Here is a 13,892-nt window from a genome sequence, read left to right as displayed (position 1 = left end):
CCCTCCCTTGCCCGGCTGGCCGTGCTGTGCCTGCTGCCCCCAGGACAGGGATGTCCCTCCTGGCTGCCAGGGCACTGCTGACCCAAGTTCAACTTGCCACTGAGCAGGAGCCCCAGGTTCCTTTTCATGGCCCTGCTGTCCAGCACCTCATTCCCCAGTCTGTCAGTACAGGCAGGGCTGCCCCATCCCAGGGGCAGAATCCAGCACTTGCCCTTGTTAAACTTCCTACAGATGGTATGGAAAAGGTAGTTTTATTCATATTAGGACTAACTCCACAGAATTATTCCTGTCTGCTATAATCATGCCTGGACTACTAAGAATTCACATTAGGCTGTTGATACTTCAGTTATAAGCCCAGTAAACTCCTGGATTTACACACACATACACATTTTTATTTTTCCTAAGCAAGTATGCAGACAGTGCAAATCAATCAGAGCTGTTACCCTGCCCTCTGGTAACAGATACTGCACAGCTCTGTAGAGAAATTTACAAGAACAACAGTAAAAGGTTACTAGAGGCATTTTGGTGTGTGAAAAAGGAGGCACAGTATCAGAAATACAGCCAGGAAATTAAACTGATTTATAAGATAATAAGTACTCTTGCTGCACATTAAGCAACCTTTGTGAGAGTGCAAATTGATCAGCATTAAAAAAAAATAAAAATTACTACTTTACTTATTTTTTTTTAAGTAATTTATTTTTCAGCTAACAAGTGTAGAGAATGTTTTAGATATTTGTACCTGCTCAGAATTCAGTCTCCAGTCCTCTGCTCCTACTGATAGCTGAAAAACTTTCCTCTCCTTATAAAAGGCTAGTGACTCAGAAGTGGTACTTCTTTGTAGGCAGGGATTAAGATTAATAGATGATCTTTCAATGTCCTGCTAGTCTGGTCTTCCTCCTTTTCCAAAGCACATTGCTTAATGGATTTAAATTTATCTCCCATTCCTTCATGACTCTCACACAGGACTGTAAGTGGTATTAGAAAATCACTGCTGCAGGACCACCACAGTTCTGGATGCTGCTATTCAAAAAACTCTGAAATTAATTTTCTTCTTGTTTTATTGTCTTTCCCATTCTCCTTCAGCCATCAGACTGATCTTATGCTGACAGTTCATAAATATTCAAGCAACTACCCAGAAACCACACACTGAATATTTTCTCTCTTTTTGCAGTCATTTATTTGTAGATTAGCCTCTCTAAAGAAATAAAAACCATCTCATTTTTTCTCATTTAAATGTGCTCTCAAGACCAACTGATCATATTTTCTTCTGCTTTGTAGGACTATCTTCAAATGCATTTCTGCTTTGTAAGGTGCATGAATGCTGTATGGCAGTTTGGCTTAAATGACTGGTTAATGCCTCAAGTACAAAAGGAAATGGGAGGAACCCTTTGACAACCCAGTAAGCCATAAATTATGCAATGTACACAAAGATAAAGTGCTACTGGGCTGAGCTTTAAAAGGAAATGGAAAGGTTATTTTTTTCTGTATCTGTAGTTAAGTATATCCATGAATTAAAAACAAAGATTGCAGATGCTGGCAAATTTCAGCAACACAGTCTTGTACAACCATGCAAGAGATGCATTGGACACCAATTCCTCTACAGGCATTTTCAGTTCCAATGCCTATTGAAGTGCATCAGGTTTAATTGGGCAAATATGACAAGTCCTAGACTAGAAAAGTCCTTCCAGGGTTAAGAGGAGATTGATATAAACATTTATGAACTGAGTTTTCTGCTACAGAAGACATAGGGTTCTGATAAAGATTTCTGTTGTAAAAATAGTTTTAAAAGAAAAAAAGTCTCTATGAGATAGGTAGTGAAGAGAGATTATTTCTGTTAACTGTGATGTTTTTTAGTTTTGATATACTTTGAGAAACTTTTAGGTGACATAATATGTTGAATATTTCTCTGGGATATTCTAAATTTTCAAGAAAAGACACTGGAGCTTATTTTTAATACCATCAAATGTATAATACATTAAAGCTTTCTTGTTAAGGATTCTTTATAGTATACTTCAAAATTCCATTTTTGAGATGATTTAAAAGTGTTATAATACAAAGTCAGTCACATGAAATTCTAAAAGTGCTCCTGCTAAGCCCTTTTTCCTACTGCTGAACATCAATGTGCCCCATTTGAATGTATCTCCAGAAAGTTATTTGTGCTTTTAAAATTGCAGCCAAGCTGTTCAACACAGGAGTGATTTCCTGTGAGTATTTAGAGCAATTGCTACATGTGGATTTGACTCACCTCCTCGCATGACCCTAAAGAATGAATTAGCATGGCATAACTTTGACTAAAATCCCCAGGCTCAGCTCAATGTCCCTAACCCTCCAGAAATTGCCTGTGCAATTCACATGGGTGTTTCTAACCTTACTCTAAACCATTAACTTAGATATTGATGCCAGAAAAAGTTACATAGCACAGCTCACTTGACACTAAACCCCTCAATTCATCAGCCTGGGGAATTTCTGGCAGCTGACCTGGTGAGTTACATGCTAGCCTATAGCTACTTTAAATTTAAATATGTTCTATCTTTACAAACTGCTCTTGATGCAATAGCTCGAACAGAGCTGAGAGTGCAAAAAATATCTTAAAAATTGTGCTTCCTTCCCCTCACAAGATAACTGCTGGGGAGGTTATTATTGTCACTCAGGAGAAATTATGCATCTATGGAAGTCCATGATGATCAGGAAAAAACATTGAATGTACTCGAATTACTCCTAATATGAGCAAACAGAAAACAACATTCACAAGCAATATATGTATACTTAGGGATCCAAAGGGTGGTTTGTTTCGTTTGTTTGTTTGTTTTTACCAGAAGAGAGGAAAATAATGAGGAATACTGACTGAAGGAAAAATTAAGCATGGAAGCTGAGTGAAATTGAGGAGTTTCTTTGTGGCTGGTTACTTGTGTATTATTCCATAAGCACTGAGCAGAAGAGGTAGGCTTTCAAGCTCGGTGGTAGAAAAGGGGACCAACTGGAAAAAAAGAGGAAAAATCACAATGTGGGTGAAGAGCATAAAATTTATGGTAATTCACTCTGCAACTAGTAGGCTTCATCTAGATCCACAAAATTGCTCAGCACTAGTTTTCCCCTCCCTGTAGCATCAAATCAGCCCCACTACACCTGCATTCAATGAATCCCACACTTCAGAGATATCAGTAAAGGAAAAGAGAGATATCAATAAAATGCAGGCATGACAGATAACTTCAAGTAAATCAAACTTTTTAACTGATGCAGTGCATTGCCAGTCTGGATGTCCCAATCAAGTGTTTTCAGCGAAAAAATGAATTTGCTGTAAGAAAGAACTTGCATTCGTCAGTCGCCAATTAATAGTTGTTACTTTCCTCCCAGCAGGGCTACAAATATCTGTGTTATCAAGGGTGAGGGCAGATCAATCTGTTAACGTTTTTGGATCAGATCAGTGGAGAATCTATGAAGATCTCTCAATAAGACATTTGAAATCACAGGTAAATACCATGCAACGAAAAGGAAACATTTATTTATATAAACTTCCACTCTTACCCATTACCTCTTCAAGCCCACTGCTGCATTCTCCATCTAACTGGGCTAAATCATGCATGAAATAGTATTCTATTTAGTATAATGGCTAACATAACCTGAATGCCTACATACACTGCACTAGCTTACTTCTGAAAGACTCAGTAATTTTTAATACAGCAAAGAACTGCTCAGTGTGTAACCTCAGTGAATAGGCCAGCCTTATTTCCATTATCAGCAAATATATTCCAGAAAGCTGTTCCACATTATTCAGTCTTACATAATATCGTCTTTTACAAAAAAAAACCCTAAAAATCAAACTGTCAAAGCTCCATATTATCTGATTTTATTACTAAATATTATCTCTTTCAACAAGAAAATCTTAGTGTTATTCCACTTTTTATCCTTTCTTCCTTTGAGAGAATTGCAGTCTTTATCACCATTTGCCCAGTTATCTTAGAAGCAAATTTGTCTTTTTCTGAGATGCCTCTTTTGATAGAACACCTTTCTTAAAAACTGCACTTTCCCTAAATACACAGCTATTAACGATACTTTCTTTAAAGATATTAAAGAAAATTTCATCTGTGCTCTTTATTATCATTACATTTAAAAGGAAAGTAAAAGGAAACAAGATCCATGATAGAATGGAAGCTGTATAAATACTTGGATTTAGCATTTTTATTGCAATCCAATTAGGAAAAAAATGGTGCTGAAGTAGAATATGACTGAACAAGGAAATAGCTGTGTAAGAATTCTCCCCACTGAGTTTGTAGAACAAAAGATATGCATGTAATTGTTGCGTTACTATCCCTGAACTTTGTTTGTTGAAACCTAGAATCACAGAACAGGTCAGGTTGGAGGGGACCACAGTGGTGTCAGCTGGTCCAACTCTGCAGCTTAGGCAGGGTCACTCTCTAGAAAATGACACAGGAAATGCAATGGAATTCAAAAACAATTGAAATTGTTGACATTTTCAATGTTTTTTTTTCTTTTTTAAAGTAATGTTTTATGAATTCTGAAGAACTCTGATTTTAGAACTGTGACAGATTCATCTCTGAAGGATTCCATGTCTTAAATCTCATTAGGATGTGATAAATACATGTGTTCCAGAAATTTTCTTGTTGCACATATTCCAAATGTGTTTCTACATATTTCTGTCAAGCCTTTTTTGACATCTCAGCCCTTCAAGCTGAATGCCCACCCTGGTGCAGAAACCCCAGAGGTAACTGCAAGCTAAATTATCCTTGTACTGTGACGCTGATATAGCAACACTGCTTTTGGGATTGGACCTTAACCTCCCCACCAGGCCTTTGACCCTTGTGTGGGCATCTCCTAAAGCACACTGAGTCTTTCCACTTAATATTTCTTTTCGTTGCCCACACTTAGGGGATTTGAGGCCATTTGAAATATTCTCAGGTACCCAAAACATAGAGAGGGCACTGGCTGATCTCAGAGGATCTACAGCTGGTTGAGGGAGAGGATTCTCCCCCTCTCCTCTGGTGTTACCAGTATTCCCACCTGGAATACTGCATGCAGCTCTATTGCCCCCAAGATAAAGAGGACATGGAATTGTTGGAGTGAGTCTAGAGGAGGCTGTGAGGTTGGTTCATTCCTCCCTATGAAGACAGGATGAGAAAGTTGTGGCTTTTCATCCTGGAGAGAAGGAGCATGGAGACCTCACAGCTCCTTCCAGCATGTGGAGGGAGCCTAGAGGGAAGCCAGAGAGGGACTCTGCATCAGGAGTTTTAGTGACAGGACAAGGAATAATGGGTAGAAATTTAAAGAGAGGAAATTTAGGTCACATGTTAGGAAAAAATTCTTTACTGTGAGGTGTTGAGGCCCTGGCACAGGTTGCCCAGAGCAGCTGTGGCTGCCTCATCCCAGGATGTGTCCGAGGCCAGGTTGGACAGGGCTTGAAGCAACCTGGGACAGAGGAAGGTTTACCTGTCCATGACAGGGAGTTGGAACTAGTTGATCTTTAGTGCCCATTCCAGCCCAAACCATTCTATGATTCTGTGAGTCTTTGATTCTGTTTTTCTATGATTCTGTGATTCTGTGGCCCTATGACCTGGGGGAGATTCTGCAGACCGGGACCTGGAGCTGGAGACCAAACAGCATTGCCTGGGCCATCTGACTTGTAGAAGACATCAGGATGAAGGTTCATGTATAAAGTCCTTAATTATTTACAGCTCAGACACAGCTTTATATTTTCTGATACGGGTGTAGACAGGTAGAAAACAGTGAGCAGAGGACTAATCGTCCTGTAGTTATTTCTCTCCATATTCTTCCATGTTAACCAGAGGTGGTGAGCCTTCAGCCTCTAGATTCTGTAAAAACCCCAAGAAAGAAACTCTGGGTTTTTGTTTTTTTTTCTCTGTTCTATTGCTGGCAGTGTATTTATCCTCTTCAATTCTTCCCACTGAAATAGCCATTCAGTTCCTTTTGAATCAAATGGTCTTATCTCCAAAGTTGATACCTGACCTCTTCAAAATTACTTAAGAAGCCCCAGGGCTTACTTGTTCATTTCTTGTCTTTCAGCCACAGACAACCAGAAGATGACCTATGTAACTCTACTTTCTGTATCATTTCTACTTGTTTGGAATTTCATTGCTACATGGACTAAAGGGTTTAAAGTGTTCTAAAACAAAATGCTTATGCCCAGCTTCATCCATCTTCCCTTAATTACACTTTGGATTCAAATGTTTTCTTTTTTTTTTTTTTTTTTGGTAACATATAGACCTCCTATAGATCTCTCTAACATATAGACCTCAGGTTCTCAAAGGATATTAACTCAGTACAGAAAAATTCCAGCAACTGCTTGGTAAGAACAGGTTAATTGGCTTCAACACATTAAAAAATGCTGTGGTGAGAAAGGGAATAGTAAATGCCCCATGTCCAAGGTAGAATACATGAAAAATAAAGTTTAAATGACAGCAAGAAAACATAAGGAAAGTGTTTTTAACAACAAATTAATTGTTGGAGCTTCAGGGATGTTGGAGCTTCAGGGATGTTGGAGCTTCAGTTGCTGTAAAGGTCTCCCACAGTGGTTGTGCTTAAGTCTTGGCAGATATCCTTGTCAAGTCAGAGAGGTGGCAAATATGATGTTTTTGTGTCTCTGCATCCCCTTTTAGTTAATATCAAATTAGGGTTTAAATCATTAATTAGTTCTCTGGGATAAATAGATTTATATCTAGAGTGAGGTATCTTGGCACCCATATGAACATTCATTATTTGACTTCAAGGAATCAATTCATAGGCTAAAGAAACTTTTAGATACAGATATTGTAAGCTCATCAGATCTAACTTTTTTTTTTAAACAGATAAGAACTGTACTGATACTTTATTTCCTTGAAAGACATTCAGACATATTTCTTGGAGAAAAAAAAAATAAAAAATTAGAGATTAATCTGTAGCTCACCACTAACTAAACAAAACCCTTCTATTTCCTTGCTTCTCCTTATCTGCCTCTGACCTTGAGTGTCTCTTGTACCTGACAAGCAGTGAATATTTTTCATCTACCCTAACTTTCATTTCTCACACTCATGATTGGAGGGGGGAGCCATAATAAACATGAACATTTAATCAATACCCTCATATGGTCCAAGCAGTAAAGCACAGGCTAAATAATGAAGAAATACAATTCTTACTCCTGACGCATCTTTAATTAGAGCTTTACTACACGACACAAATTACTTCAGTCCTGTGATATTACCCAAGATGCTTAAATGTTCTACAAAAGTATCGATTTTGTTTTGAATGTCAGATCTTGGGCTTGGCAGCTTTTTCTGTGAAACAAATTGGAATTCTAATTAAGCTGCGTTTCTCAAATGAGAAGCAGAAAAATAGCAGCATAAGTGCAGAATTATTAGACCACTGTTATAAGGCTTTGTATGGTCAAAACAACCACAATTTTGAGCAGTACACATTTCAGGCTTTGAATGAAAGTTTTAAAAAGATGAATTTCTGTATTGCCACTGTGTAATTTACCACCTTGAAAAAGATTGGTTGACTGCCTCAAACTGTGCATTATTTTTATTTTTGTTTAAATAGGTTTGGCGACTTAGCAGTGAGAAGTATTAACCTTTGGAAAAAATCAATTGCCATCTCATCTCATCTAGTTAAGAAAAACACACACATGCAAGAAAAACTGCACAGAGACCTGATAGAATTAGTCAGCAGTGAACAGAACCCTCACCCTGAGCTTTTGGCATCGGTGCAATGCAGTAGATGGGCTGTGGCAAGGAGAGTTGAGAGAGTGGAGCTGAATAAGGAAAGAATGTGACTGAAAAGCTGAAGGGAAAGATTTCAGCTTCTTGACGTGACCAAAGAGTAGATGACACCTAGCACTTGCTCGTCATGCATTTTGAGCTGCAGGTTTCTCATGTCACTTCATTTGAATTCATTGACTTTCGAGACCTTCTGAGATTGTACAAGATGTTCCTGTTAAAGAGTTCCATCTCACATTCATCAACAAGGTGTACACCATTCTAACTTAATTTTGAATTCTTTCATCATCTAAAGCTTATGTAGCTTCAGATTTATGTTCAGGTCTCTGGTTGCTACTGTCTTTCTTTCTTTGACTTTTTTTTTGTGTATGATTAGTAACTACTTTGCTGGATGTTCCAAATCTGATATCATCCCTTCTTTGGTCTGAATAGTGTCATCAACACAAAGAAAGAAAACAGTCTTTGCCAAGGCATGACTAGTTTAAAATTTCTTTCTTCAGCAGATTGATAAGAAACATAAACAATAGTGTAGTAGCCTCTATTACAGGTTTTCAATAATTATTTAATTTCTTTTTATCAGTGTTGGAAGAAATGTTAAAATTCATGCTTAAGGCATTATAACAAAATTATTAAGTCCTTAAATTACTCAAATGCCCCTAACTCTGAATTCTGTTAGGTTTTCTCTTACAAACACATATATATACATACACAGAAATATGCACAGAGCTAAAGGAAAAATATCTGTATTTGCAGAACCTACCACATAAGAAATTCAATAATTTAAAAGAGCTCTGACCTCTTAGTAAGCCATTTCAGATATTCAGCCAAATGTTACCAAATGTGAGCAAATTAGATTCTCCATAGCTACTGCTAATTAAAATCCTCCTAAATATCAGTGTCCTGACCTAGACATAACACTCACCACGTCGTAAAGGACAGTCCATTGTAAACATATAGGAGTGAAAATATTTCAGGGAAAATTAAATCTTGAAATGGTATTTAACAGAAGTCAACTTACAAAGGAAAAACACAGAGCTCCAGGTTTTAAAAAGAGTGGCTGGACTCACTGATGAATGATGCAAAAATTCTCCCCTGTATCAGGGAACTTCATTTCAATCACTTTTTCAGCTTTGTGAAATTTGCTGGACTGTGTCTAGACGAGGGTTACGAAGCTGGGGAAGGCTCTGGAGCACAGGTCTGATGAAGAGTAGCTGAGGGAGCTGGGAAAGGGGCTCAGCCTGGAGAAAAGGAGGCTCAGGGGGCCCTTGTGGCTCTGCACAACTCCCTGCCAGGAGGGGACAGCCGGGGGGGTCGGGCTGTGCTGCCAGGGAACAGGGACAGGAGGAAACATCCTCAAACTGTGTCAAGGGAGGTTTAGGTTGGATAATAGATAAAATTCCTTTCCTATTAGTGTGGTAAAGCACTGGAACAGTGCAGAGCAGGGTAGAACCACCATTTCTGGAGGTATTTAAAAGATGTTGCTCTTAGGGACATGGTTTAGTGGTCAGCTTGGTAGTGTCGAGTCAATGTCTGGAGACTTAGAGGTCTTTTCCAGCCTTAATGGTTCCATGATTAATTAGCAATAGGTTTAATATTCCTTGAAAAACATGAATATTCCTCACACATAAACTATTTTTGTTTTATTTTTTTTATTTCAAAGCCATTTTAAGGACCGTTTTTTTCCCCTTCTACATCTTTTTTCACCACCTAGCTTTTCAATTTCCTGCTAAAATTTCACAACAAGTGTAGTGGAATACCTAACCAGACTGGAAGACTTCAACCATCTATTTCTATAAGTTTGGCACACCCCCTTTTCAGAGTAATTCACATTGCCTGCTACAGAGCTCAGAGACACTGCAGTGATCACCAGCCCATGGAGAGTAGCAGAAGCTGTGTAGGAAGCCAGGAGACTGTGGGAGCTGCTGTAGTAATCCCAGAGCACACAAATATAGTGCAAAATCCACTAAATTGCTCCAGCTTTTATTTCAGAGCGCCTCATAAAGAAAAAAAGAAAACTTGCAAATTGGTAAAGAATTATTTTCTGTTTATGAATAACCCATTGTTCTGACCTCTTTGCTTTGAAGTCAGTACTTGCTCCAGGGTGATTCAACGCCATGCTTTGGCTTTGATGTACAATCTTAAAAGCACCATTACAGGCATTTACTGGAAGGGAATACCTTGTTGCCATGGTTACTAGTGCATCACTTGAAATTGTGATATAGCTGGATTTCATCACCATGACACTAATTTTCTCCAGTGCAGCAAGGGAGAGACTAGATCATTACTGTATTAGATGCAGCAGAGTTGAGTTTCCTTCTTTGCATTTTCTTCTTTTCACTTCTAAAGTTTTGTGTGGGTGAAAACTGTGTCTGTAAGGAAAAATTTGTGAGCCAAAGAAAGCCATGCCAGCTATTGTTTGGGGGAATGTGAACAAATAGGGAGTATTTTTTGCTTTGTTTCTTACTAACAAAAAGATTAAATGCAGAATGCTGTAGGAAATCAGCTGTCAGACTTACCACAACCCCACTGGTATGAGGCAATGAGGCAATGACAGTCAAATTCAGGGCTTCCCTGGTGACTGCTGGGCCCTAATCCAGCACTCCCTGGGCTTTCTAAAGTGTAGGCAGCACAGTGAGTTGAGGTGTGAGGAACATTTCCAAGATTGCTGGGGCAAAGAGAGGGCACATCTCACAGCTGCACAACCTGTGCATCCCCAGCAGCTCCTGAACAGCTAACTTAGAGCAGAGAGTGTGGTGGAACTGCCACTGTGTTTGGAAATTACCAATTTCCAGGTTTGTGATGATCAAATCCAGCCCAGCTATGCCTGTACATGCTGCAGAGATGTGGGCTGAGACAGCTGTGATGTCCCAGGTACAACACAGATCTGGGGAGAAACCTGCAGCTTTTGGGTGTGGGATTGGTTTTCAGCTGGGCTGAATGGAAAGGAGCAGCTTTGTTCAACTACTTGTCTTTATTCCTCTTCAGGATACAAGCTAAACCAAGTTAACTGAAAAGACAACTTACTCCAGCTGAGGAATTTAAATGGAAAACAAATAAAAATCCTTCATTCATGTGGTTAGGGAAGCCTCTCAGTCATGCTCCCAACCTCCAAATTAATTACACATGAAGGATGCCAACTAAAAGCTCTTACAAATGATTGCCTTTCTTACCTAACTTGTACATCTAAGTAAGACTCACCTCAGGTTAAAGAAGGTTAAAGAAAGGGGGAGGCTTCAACAGTGTCTTCAAGGACCTTCCTCAGGATGTTTGCAATGGAGTTACTCTCACCTCTGTCTCACTGGAGGAGCAGGATTTACTTTATCACAGATTCTTGCTTAGTATCATTAGACAAAACTTGTGGATTAGACATCGCTGGCAGGTACAACACAGGTGTTACCAAAAAAAAAACAACTTGAAGAAGGAAACTTCTTGGCAGAGCTCACTGTTAAAAGACATGCAGTGAGCCACCCCTTAAATGTGACCTAAGGTTTGTGAGAACATCCTCAAATGAGAGCTATCAAGATCTTTGGGGTGTTCTTTGTGGCCTCAGACATATAGGGTAGAATGAAGTGAGTTTGACAACATTTATATTTCAGTATCCACTATTGAAAGAAACTTAAACAACTACTTTGTCTGGACACCCTGAGGTAAATAAAACCAAGATGATTTGGTCTGTAGTTTCAAGCAATTAAATAAAATAAAGTCTATGTTTCTAAAATAATCAATTACAGGAATAAATATTTTTTTTAATTCTTTATTTATAGCCTTTAAAGAAGGGTAAAATTAAAAAGGACCACCTTTATCTGTTTCAGTTTTAGCATCCTTATCACCTCTGGGTAATCATTTCCAGTTCATCCCAGTTTAGGTGGAAGACATGAGTAGCATTATCCCCAGTGAACTCACAACACCCACCCTAATCTGTAGTTTTTAGCCAACAGATGCTGTAACAAAGAAAAAAGTCTCTTAGAAGTTGTCAAGTATTTAATTACATAAATTTGTTGCTATCAGGAAAGTTTCATCCACTGCATTTTTAATGAACAAATTGCAAAATGAGAGATGTGTGAATGGCTTCTTGCCTGGAGTCTGGGTCAAATCCATTTTTATTAGAATAGCCCAGTTTTGAATACACTATTTCAATCACTTTTTCTGCTTTTAGCACATATTTTGGTCATTCAACGAAATGAGAGTTCTCCAATTCTTCACGAGACCATTCTTGTTTTTAGTATTTAGAAGATCTTCTTGCTTTGACACTGGAAGCATCTTAAAGGAATGCCTGGCTTACATCAGATGGGTATTGCAATATTTGAAATTATATCTGAGCTTTACAATCAAATTATTTCATTTCAGGTATTAGTGGTTATAATTCAAAATAAGGTTACATGTACATTATCATGTCAAATCTGAACACATAAAGGTTATGTTCAGTTAAAAATATTACTTTGGAAAACTGTTGTGGTGTCAAAAGTTTAAAGAGCAATTTTGTAAGTTCTTAGGAAGACAGACTGACTTTTCTCTTCTGCTTCCCACAATTAGATGTAGATTTACCAAGCACAGCTGGACATCTCAAAGTAGCTCTGTATCTAAGCAGTTCAATAGAAGTTTCCTGCAAAAAATGACTAAAAAGATAAATGGCTCTTGTTTTTTAATTTTAATTAATCTGCGAGGCACAGCTATCATTACCTACAGAGAATGAGAAGTATTGATTTTAATTAGTCCCTTAACAAAACCCCACAGAAGATTTTGAAATAAATTCTTCCCTTTCCTCTTGACAGCTGTTCAGATTTCTCCAGTCCTTCCTTTCTCTCTCTCTCTCTGCTGAAATAAGAACTTCAGGTTTAAGTAGTGACTATTCAAGAGAGATAACACAAGGAAGATGATGTCATTGGCTCTTAGTGCTGCTATTGAAGAGATTCTGATGACAATTCGTTGATATGTATCTATATAGCCAAAATTACATTACTAATTAAAAAACTGACTTTTTATTATTCTTGATTTTATAGCAAAAATTATGCATTTTTCTGAACCAAAACCATCTAAATTTTACATAACATTTATCTTAGCTGTAATTTTTATGTATGGTAATAGTGGCAGGTATTGCAATTGAAAATGTTTACTTTAAACAACTATTGTTAAATTTTGGTTGCTTAAGTGCCTTTGGTGATATTTTTTTTTTTTTTTGAGGGGTGTAGATGACAGTGGGAAGATTTTCCATTATGGTTTTGCCAAAATAAAAAAAAAAATTAGTTGAAATTTATCAGCTAAAAATATAAGGTGATTTACTAACAAGGTTTGTTAATCTATTAAGAGTCTTTCCTTAATTTGCTATAGCCTAGAAGGCTACAGTAAGATGTGATTTTTATGTTTTTATTCTTCCAGACTAGGAGGCTTCTTTATAATACTTTAACACCTATCTCTCCCCATTTAAAATGTGACAGATCAGAATACAACAAGGATGAACAAACACTGATAGAAAGGGAACAGAGAGATGCTATTTCTTGGAAATCATTCAAACCTCAAAAAAAAAAGGTCAGGTTCAGGGTGCCCATAACCTTTAATTAAAAATCTTATCAATCCATTCCAATGTCTTTCCCATTCACATTAGTGTGCCAAACTATTTCAGACCAGATTCTTCTCTTTTCTTTTTTTTTTTTTTTTCATTGCTACATAATTGAAACTTGAATCTACTGCTGTGTGAATATTAATGTGCCATTCCAGCAGTTATTCATAGACCCTAAGTTATGATCTTCTAAGGAGGTGTTCAATCGAAGAGTGAAAAAATAAGACTTTATTTGAGTTCATCCAGTGAGCACAGAAGGCTTTTAATTTTACAGAAAAGAATGAAGAGAAAAACGGGGGAAAAAAAGTGGCCTGTCCGTTCCTCAAAGTGGTGATACAGAGCCAGGCTCTCTGGGGTTCCTGACTGGATTTATTGTATGCCACACAGATCAAAAGTAAGTGCAGGCAGGTAAAAAGTCTTGATACCCAGCTGGGTAGGATGGTTTGAGAGCGTTAACAGACACTGACTGTGAGACGGCACAATGCTTCTGCTTGCCAAGTTAATTAAGTTAGGATTGAATGCCCATGGATAGGAGATAATAATATCAGCCACATAAAAAGGATATGTGATATTGTAGATTAGGCTTATAAGAATGGTTTTGTCTCTCT

This window comes from Parus major, chromosome Z (assembly GCF_001522545.3).
Source record: "Parus major isolate Abel chromosome Z, Parus_major1.1, whole genome shotgun sequence".
In the NCBI taxonomy this organism is placed as follows: Eukaryota; Metazoa; Chordata; class Aves; order Passeriformes; family Paridae; genus Parus; species Parus major.
Note: the sequence above shows the minus strand (reverse complement) of the source record.